At 47.6% G+C, this 8,340-nt stretch overlaps 1 long non-coding RNA gene and 1 pseudogene across 1 annotated transcript in view; one reads left to right on the top strand and one right to left on the bottom strand.

Moving 5' to 3' along the window:
• The window catches only part of LOC107182805, a 19,890-nt gene extending 15,798 nt beyond the window's left edge, over positions 1-4,092 (bottom strand). Inside the window, exon 1 of the long non-coding RNA XR_001513537.1 lies at positions 3,865-4,092. This is a non-coding gene — a long non-coding RNA (uncharacterized LOC107182805). The remainder of the gene's footprint in view (positions 1-3,864) is intronic.
• A 484-nt stretch (positions 4,093-4,576) lies between these two features.
• The window catches only part of LOC102767672, a 6,079-nt pseudogene continuing 2,315 nt past the window's right edge, over positions 4,577-8,340 (top strand).

Here is an 8,340-nt window from a genome sequence, read left to right on the forward strand (position 1 = left end):
GTTTGTTGCCATTTTTACTCTTTATGCCTGTGTTCCTTCCTCCCTTTCTATTTCTTCTTTATAACAGTCCCTTTAGCATATCTTGCATTCTTGGCTTGGTGGTAGTAAACTCCCTTAGCCTCTTTTGTCTGTGAAGCTCCTGATTTCACCTTCAGCTTTGAATGATAGTCTTGTTGGGTAAAGTATTCTTGGATTTAGTCCCTTGCTTTGTATCACTTTGTATACTTCATTCCATCCCATTCTGGCCTCTCATGTTTCTGTTGAGAAATCAATTGACAGTCTAATGGGAGATTCCTTGTAGATAACCTTCCGTCTCTCTCTTGCAGCCTTAAAGGTTCATTGTCTTTTATCTTTGCCAATTTAATACGATGTATCTTGGTGTGGGTTGTTTTGTATTCATCTTGTTTGGGAGTCTCTGTTTGTGTGGCGTTTTTCTTTCCTAAATCAGGCAAGTTTTCTGTCATTATTTCTTCAAATAGATTTTCTAATCCTTGCTCCTCTTCTTGTCCTTCTGGCTCCCATATTATATGGATGTTGCTTCATTTCATGTTGTCCCAAAGCTCCCTTAAGCTCTCCTCCTGCTTTTTAATTTTTTTCTCCAATTCCTGTCTTCTAACTAGCTGATTTGGTCCTCTGCTTCTTCTAGTGTACTGTTGAAATCTTCCATTGTGTTCTTTATTGTAGTTATATCATTCTTCATTTCCTCTTGATTCTTACATAGGTTGTTGATTTTCTCCTCCAGGTGGTTTAGAAACTTTATGACCCTTACTCTGATTTTTTCTCAGAAATATTGCTTGCCTCCTTTTCTTTTTAAAAAAATATATTTTTTAATTTATTTCAGAGAGGAAGGGAGAGGGCGAGGGGGATAGAAACATCAGTGTTGGGAGAGAATCATTGATAGGCTGCTTCCTGCACTGGGGATCGAGCCAGCAACCCGGGCATGTGCCCTGACCAAGAATCAAACCGTGACCTGGTTCATAGGTTGATGCTCAACTACTGAGCCACACTGGTCTGGCACCTCCTCTTCATTTAGTTCCTTTTCTGATGATTCCTCCTTTTCTTTCCTTTGGGGGTTGATTCTTTGTCTCCCCATTTTTGCTGTCTCTTTCTGGCCCTGGGCTCCCTGCTTGGGGTCCGAGGAGTTGAAGCCCCTAGTGGACCAATGATCTGGAACTCGCTAGCCCAGGGGCTGGGTCTTCTTTGAGTTTCACAACTTTATTGTCTCTGCTCTGAGTTGTACCCCCTTCTGCCATGATTCTGGTCCCTTAGTTGTTCACTTCAGATTCTTGGGATCGGCGGGTGCTCATGCACAGTTCCTCTGGTGTGTGACTCCCTGTGAGGGCCCAGAGCCCTCTGGCATTCAATTCACTGTGTGGCCCCAGCACCCAAGGCAGGATGGTACCCTAGGTCTCTCTGGGAGCACTTGTAGCATGATCCTGTGACCTGTGGCTGGGCACACCAGGTTGCACCAGCAGCTCTGACCTAGGCTGGGGGTAGGGTACACACCAGGTGACAGGTCTGTGGTGGGTGCAGAGTGGGCACTAGCCTGAGGCTCTGTCTGGGCGGGGGTGGGGCGTGCACCAGTCTGTGCCTCTGTAGTAGGACCAGGGATTGAGTGGGTTGCACTCACAGCACTGGGACCTGAAGTGTGGGGTCCTGGGATGCTGGGTTTGGGCTCCGGCAAGGAGGTGCAGCTCAGGAGTTTCTCTCTGGCTTGCACTCACTACAGACATCTGGGACCCCTGTCACGATACTGTTCTGCTCACTGCCAGGGCACAATGGTGGTTCCAGGCAGGTTATGGCTGGCCAGCAGCTCCCTGAGTAGGTCTGGGGGTGCTGTCCAATGTTGGTCTGGATGTTGGTGTGGCAGTACTCCTGGCCTCCATTGTTCCCCTCTACAAGATGGCATGGGTTCCCATTCTTCAGGTGTTCTCTGCCCTTCTTTATTGAAAATTGTCTCGTCAGCTGTGCCTAATTTGTTAATTCTGGGTTGACATTCTCTGATTTAGTTGCTTTTTCAGTCCCAGGAGGAGGTGCACAGTACTTCTGCCTATTTGGTCACTATTTTCTTCCTTTCCTCAGTCCTATTATTTCTATGCTTTAGTTTTACAAAAGTTAAATAGATTTCTACAGTTTGACCTGAGAGCTTAACTACCATGTATAATGTTTCTAATAGGAGAATGCATTCTGGGTTGCCAAGGACTTAAAAACAAATTTTTAGAACAAAACCCATTTAATAGAATATAAAGTCTTAAGCCAAAGGGCTATGTATCTGTAGAGTTCCAGGCATCTGAGTGCTGGTATTTGGGAGGGTGAAGGAGAGAAAAGGAACTAATCTTTTACTGAGGGCACATATCCTATCTAATAAAGATGGAATATGCAGGGGTCCAGTCTCAGCGGTCCAGGGATCCCCAAAGGTGTGGATGGTGTCAGCAAAGAATGAAGGACATGGAGACAGCATTCAGATGATCAGCATAATTAGGTTCTTTTTTATTGCCCTGTTACAACTGTATTTATACTATTTGATTCTATAACCATGCCTCTATAGTTACATCATGGTATGTTTTGGGTCCTTCTTTGACCTTTTACAGTTTCTTGTTTTATATTTACAGTTTCTTACCTGACTTTTGCTAAAAATCTTATTTCTATTTAGCTCTACTGATTTTAATCTTATCTATTGTCTATGTTTCTACATTCTATTCTAAAGGTTAGTCTCTGTGTTCCATTATAAGGGCTAGTTTGTTATTTCTATTCTAAGGTTACTATTCTATTGCTCCACTATCAAGCTATAAGGAAAAAACTGAAGGAGGTTTTCCTATTCTATGGCCTAAGTCAGTGGTCGGCAAACTGAGGCTTGCGAGCCCCATGTGGATCTTTCGCCCCTTGAGTGTGGCCTTAGGAGTACCCTAATTAAGTTAATAACAATGAACCTACCTATATAGTTTAAGTTTAAAAAATTTGGCTCTCAAAAGAAATTTCAATCATTGTACTGTTGATATTTGGCTCTGTTGACTAATGAGTTTGCCGACCACTGGCCTAAGTAAAGGTTATGTAGCTTAAGCATGATTGTTCTTAGCTATGGCGATTAACTACCTGCCTGGCACTTAGTTTAAGTCTTTCTGCTTGCATAGCTCACGTAAGATTTTTAGATAAGGAGCCTGCTTGCATTGTTTGCAGTGGTATTTCTTTAACTGTTTGATAGTTGTCCTTTTAGCCTTACTGGTGGTCTTCCTTGGGACTGCCCTGCGTTGGTGGGTTTTTAGGGGTTATAGACTTTGGTACTTTCTCTGGTGGGTAAACCCCTGGGGATGTGGGCCTAGCAAGTCCTAAATTTATTGCTAACAGTCTTAGTCTAAGTTCCTCATAAGTGGTACATGGTATTTCTGTAACACTAGGGGGGTTTACTGATTCATTCCCTTCCCTAGTCCTGTTAATTCCTAACTCTAGGGAAACATTCCCAGCTGGGGAAACAACCTTTCCCAGGGAGGTGGCCCTGGTAAGAACACATAGCGCTAAGAAGGGGAGCAAACATATTAAAAACAGTACGCCATATACACCAGGTCCCTTGGAACATATGCTGTGTGGATGTTTCTTCCCTGCAGCAACTGTGTCAAGCAGCAAGGATGGAACGTCTTCAGGCATCAATATGCAAATTGATCATCACACTGTCACAAAGATGGTGGCACCCAAATGTTCCACTTCTTTGGGAACATATGCACAGGTGACCTAGAGTGCCTCATTTGGATATACCAATACAGACGTCAAAGGGTACTTATTATTAATTAATTAGGCCAAGATTAAACTAAAACCAAGAAGAGAGGAGACACAGAAAACAAAATGCAAGAATCACACAGGTTTATTTACCAGAGAGCTGATGGGTTTCAGTCCTTGGCAGGCCACCCGGAGACACTCGCTGACAGAGACACACGGAGGTCATCAGGTACGCAGCTGCAGGTGCTCGGTCTCTTGACACGAAGAGAGGCCTCTAACAGTCTGGGCTCAGAAGCAGAGCAGGAATTGCAGTTTCCAGGGGGAAGGAGAATGTCTTGTTTGTGGAGGTCAGACAGGCGTCTAACTGCTGCTGTGAGAGTCCTTCTTTTTATACTTGACGGGTGGGCTTCTTCAGTGTCTCATATCAGTGTGCTCCGGGGGTGCCTTCTGGGCTTATCAGGATAAACACACAGGGAGTTACAAGTTGTTTATTAGGGGGGCATAGGCATGGAGTTACAAGTTATTTATCAGGGTCACACATACACACACACGTTAGTTCCTCTTCTAAGTAAAGTTAAAATTCCCTCTAATACAAAATGAAATTTGCTTATGCTAACTTATACTAATACAAAATGGAGTTTGCTTATGCTAACTTATATTAACTAAACTTATTACTTTAACACCATAGCCACAAGATGGTGGTGCCCAGTCCCCTCAGCCCTACCGAGTCCCCTAGTCCTTTCAACCTGCTGGGGGGAGCGGCCAAAGCCCCCCAGTCCTCTCAGTCCCACCTGGGGTGGGGGTGGGGGGAAACAGCAGGCAAGCAGCCGAAGTCCCCCAGTTCTTTCAGCCCAAACTGATTACTATGGCAAGTGGACTGAGAAGGTTTTCAGCAAGTGTGAAAAGCAAGCCTTGGCAGGATTGAGGGAGTACCAGTAGGTTCAGGGCCACTGCCACCCGGGGAGGCCCTTGGAGTTCGGTTCTGAAACCACAGGGACTCGCTCCAGTGTGGGCTGGGGAGGAAGCACCGCTGCCGCCCGCTCAGCGCCAGGTCCCTGGTTAAGGAAGCGGGTCCAAGTCGCAGCCACAGAGCCTGGCAGGGCTGTCTCACCCCAGACCATCCTGGCTGAGCTCTGGCGGGGGCCTCTGGGATCACTGTCTGCCCCCGGGCCATCTGCAGACATCGGTGGAGTGGGCGCAGGTTGAACATTTTTAATGAAAATGGGACACCACCGCCCCGCGTTGCCACACCCCAGTCCCTGGCAAGGATAGGGCAGCAGGATTGGGGCTCAGCCTGGGGACTTCATTAGGTGGCACCGGGGCTTGGGAGGGGCTGGGAGCAGAGGGACCCAGTCTTTGTGCTGACTGCAGGATGGACCCGAGGTGCCTCCAGTCACTGTCACCCACCCAGCGCTGGGCCTTGGGCCCTCACTCCGGAGCTCAGCCATTGGAGGCACCGGCCCCAGGAATGTTTTTCATGTTATCTGGCTGGAAGTACAGGAGGCAGGTGAATTAGAATCATGAATGTAATTTAATTTCTCCAAACTCAGAGCTATTTTCTTTCCAAATACATCAGGGGCCAGGAAACGTTCAAAGAACTGGGGAACCATTCCCAAATCAGGAAGGGAAGTCACAGGGTGTATACTATTGCTACAAATACAGTATTTCCTATTACTTACAACATTATCAGGCTGGTGGGGGGCGGGCAGTTGGGTGTTAGCAAGCCGGCGGCGGGGGCGGGGTCGCAGTTGGTGATGAGAAGGCTGGTAAGGGGGGGCAGTTGGGCATGAGCAGGCTGGCAGACAGAGTGGTCAGGGGTGATCAAACAGGCAGGCAGGTGAGCAGTTAGGAGCCAGATTAGAGAGGGTGCAGGCCAGGCTCCGGGACCACGCCCCCCCCCCCGGCCCCGTGCACAAATTTAGTAGTATATATGGATCTAGGTCCTAGTTGCCTATGTTTAAATCCTAGCTCTGTCGCTTGCCAGCTGTGTGTCTTTTGGCAAGTTGCTAACCTCTTAGTGCCTTCTGCTTTCCATCTATAAAATTGGATAATAGTACCAATCTCCTAGAGTTGCTGCACAAATAAAAGGGCAGACACACGTAATGCCCTTAGACTAATACCTGGTACACCATATAAATTGTAGTTATAACTGTTATAAATGCCTAGAAACTTTCTTATAGTCTTTTTTGCCTCTCTGCTTCCTTAGCCCTATCCATTAGTTTATTAGTTAATCTCTAAAGCTTCAGCTATTTTAGAATCCAGGCATTTACAGTCTTGGAATATTTGGGCCATCCTTTAACCATTCTACCCAGAGGTTCTCCAGTCTATCGGTTAGACAAAGTTAGGATGTTCTTTTTAATCTAGGCCAAATCCTATATACCGCAAAAGAAGCCAAATATATTTTTGTGTGGACACCAAAGAAAGCAATTCTCATTTGTTCATTTGTTTGTTTTATATAGAAGAGTATAAAGTTGAGGAGAGTAAACTTAGGTTTGAGTTTTAAAACTTCAGATTCGAAGATATGCCTAGAATCTAAATTCAACGTATGAAGGTGATTTAAATGGGAAACTTGAAGTTTCAGTGAGGTTTTTATGAATTTAGAATTTTGCTTTTCACTCTTCAATCAAATTTTTAAAACCTAATTCAGATTGCACATCATATTTGATTGAAAGTACAGCACTGTGGTTTTGCAAAAAGAAATAGCCATCCTTGATACAGAAGGCAAAAGATAACTTAAAAAGTTTATTAAAGGGGCCCTTTCTAAACATTTTTATGAGATAAATGCAAGAAAATCAGAAACATGTTTTGGATTCCCCTGAAATTACTCAGTAACAGAGAGCTTCAGTTCACATATAAATAGACTAAGGTTTTTAAATTAGAGGTGATCAATAATGCCATTATTATCCTACTTGGCTAAAGCAAGAGGCTAGCAAAGAACTCATGAAGAATTCTAGTATATCTTCATAGAATATGTAGTTAACGTTTTGCTAAGGACCTCCTCACTCATGCCTCCATCATTCTTTTTAAGTATTTGTTGCACTTTTAGAAATATTCAAGAGAGCAGATTTTGAAGGATGAGAGAGAGGATTAAAAAATGTAGTGTTAGGCCGATAGTACAATATAATCCTTAACGGCCATTTGCAAGCTTTCCACCACAGGAGAACAATAGACCAGGAAAAACTCGTTGGACATCAGAACTTACCAGTGGTTCTCAACCTTGGCTGCACATTAGAATCACCTGGGAATCTTTTTAAAATCCTGATTTCTGGGCCTCTTCCTTCGGAAATTCTGTTTCTTTGTTATGGGGTGGGGCACAACATTAGTAACAAAGAAACAGAATTCCCGGAGGATGCGGCCCAGAAATCAGGACTTTAAAAAGATTCCCAGGTGATTCTAATGTGGAGCCCAACGGGCTGATCCGGGGCTACAGGATCTACTACACCATGGAGCCCGAGCACCTCATGGTCAACTGGCAGAAGCACAACGTGGACGACAGCCTGCTGACCACGGTGGGCAGCCTGCTGGAGGATGAGACCTACACCGTGCACGTGCTGGCCTTCACCTCTGTGGGCGACGGGCCCCTCTCAGACCCCATCCAGGTCAAGACGCAGCAGGGAGTGCCGGGCCAGCCCATGAACTTCCAGGCCAATGCCAAGTCTGAGACGAGCATCGGGCTCTCGTGGAGCCCCCACGACAGGAGAGCATCGTCAAGTATGAGCTCCTGTTCCGGGAAGGCGACCACGGCAGAGAGGTCGGGAGGACCTTCGACCCCGCCACAGCGTTCGTGGTAGACGACCTCAAGCCCAACACGGAGTATGCCTTCCGCCTGGCAGCACGCTCCCCACAGGGCCTGGGCGCCTTCACCTCGGTGGTGCGGCAGCGCATCCTGCAGTTCAAACTGTCTGCCCCTCCTCAAGATGTTAAGTGTGTCAGCACACGCTCCACGGCCATTTTGTTAAGTTGGCCCCCGCCAACGCTGGAAACACACAACGGGGCCCTGGTGAGCTATAAGCGTCCGCTACCGACCGCTGGGCTCGGAGGACCCGCAACCCAAGGAGGTGAACGGCATCCCCCCGACCACCACTCAGATCCTGCTGGAGGCACTGGACAAGTGGACGGAGTACCCCATCACGACTGTCACTCATACAGAGGTGGGACCAGGGCCCGAGAGCTCGACCGTGGTCATCCGCACCAACGAGAACGTGCCCAACCCGCCGCCGTGGAAGGTGGAGGCGGAGGCGCTCAACGCCACGGCCATCCGCGGGCTGTGGCGCTCACCCTTGCCAGGCCGGCAGCATGGCCAGATCCGCGGCTACCAGGTCCACTATGTGCGCATGGAGGGCGCCGAGGCATGCCCAGGATGGTCATCACAAACCTTCAGCCTGAGACCACCTACTCCATCACTGTAGCCGCCAACACTATGAAAGGCGATGGCGCTCGCAGCAAATCCAAGGTGGTAGTGACCAAGGGAGCAGTGCTGGGCTGCCCCACCCTGTCGGTGCAGCAGACCCCCGAGGGCAGCCTGCTGGCACGCTGGGAGCCCCCAGCTGGCACCACCGAGGACCAGGTACTGGGCTACCGCCTGCAGTTCGGCCGAGAGGACTCGTCACCCCTGGCCACGCTGGCTGC

Source organism: Myotis davidii, unplaced genomic scaffold, assembly GCF_000327345.1.
Source record: "Myotis davidii unplaced genomic scaffold, ASM32734v1 scaffold1578, whole genome shotgun sequence".
Taxonomy (NCBI): Eukaryota; Metazoa; Chordata; class Mammalia; order Chiroptera; family Vespertilionidae; genus Myotis; species Myotis davidii.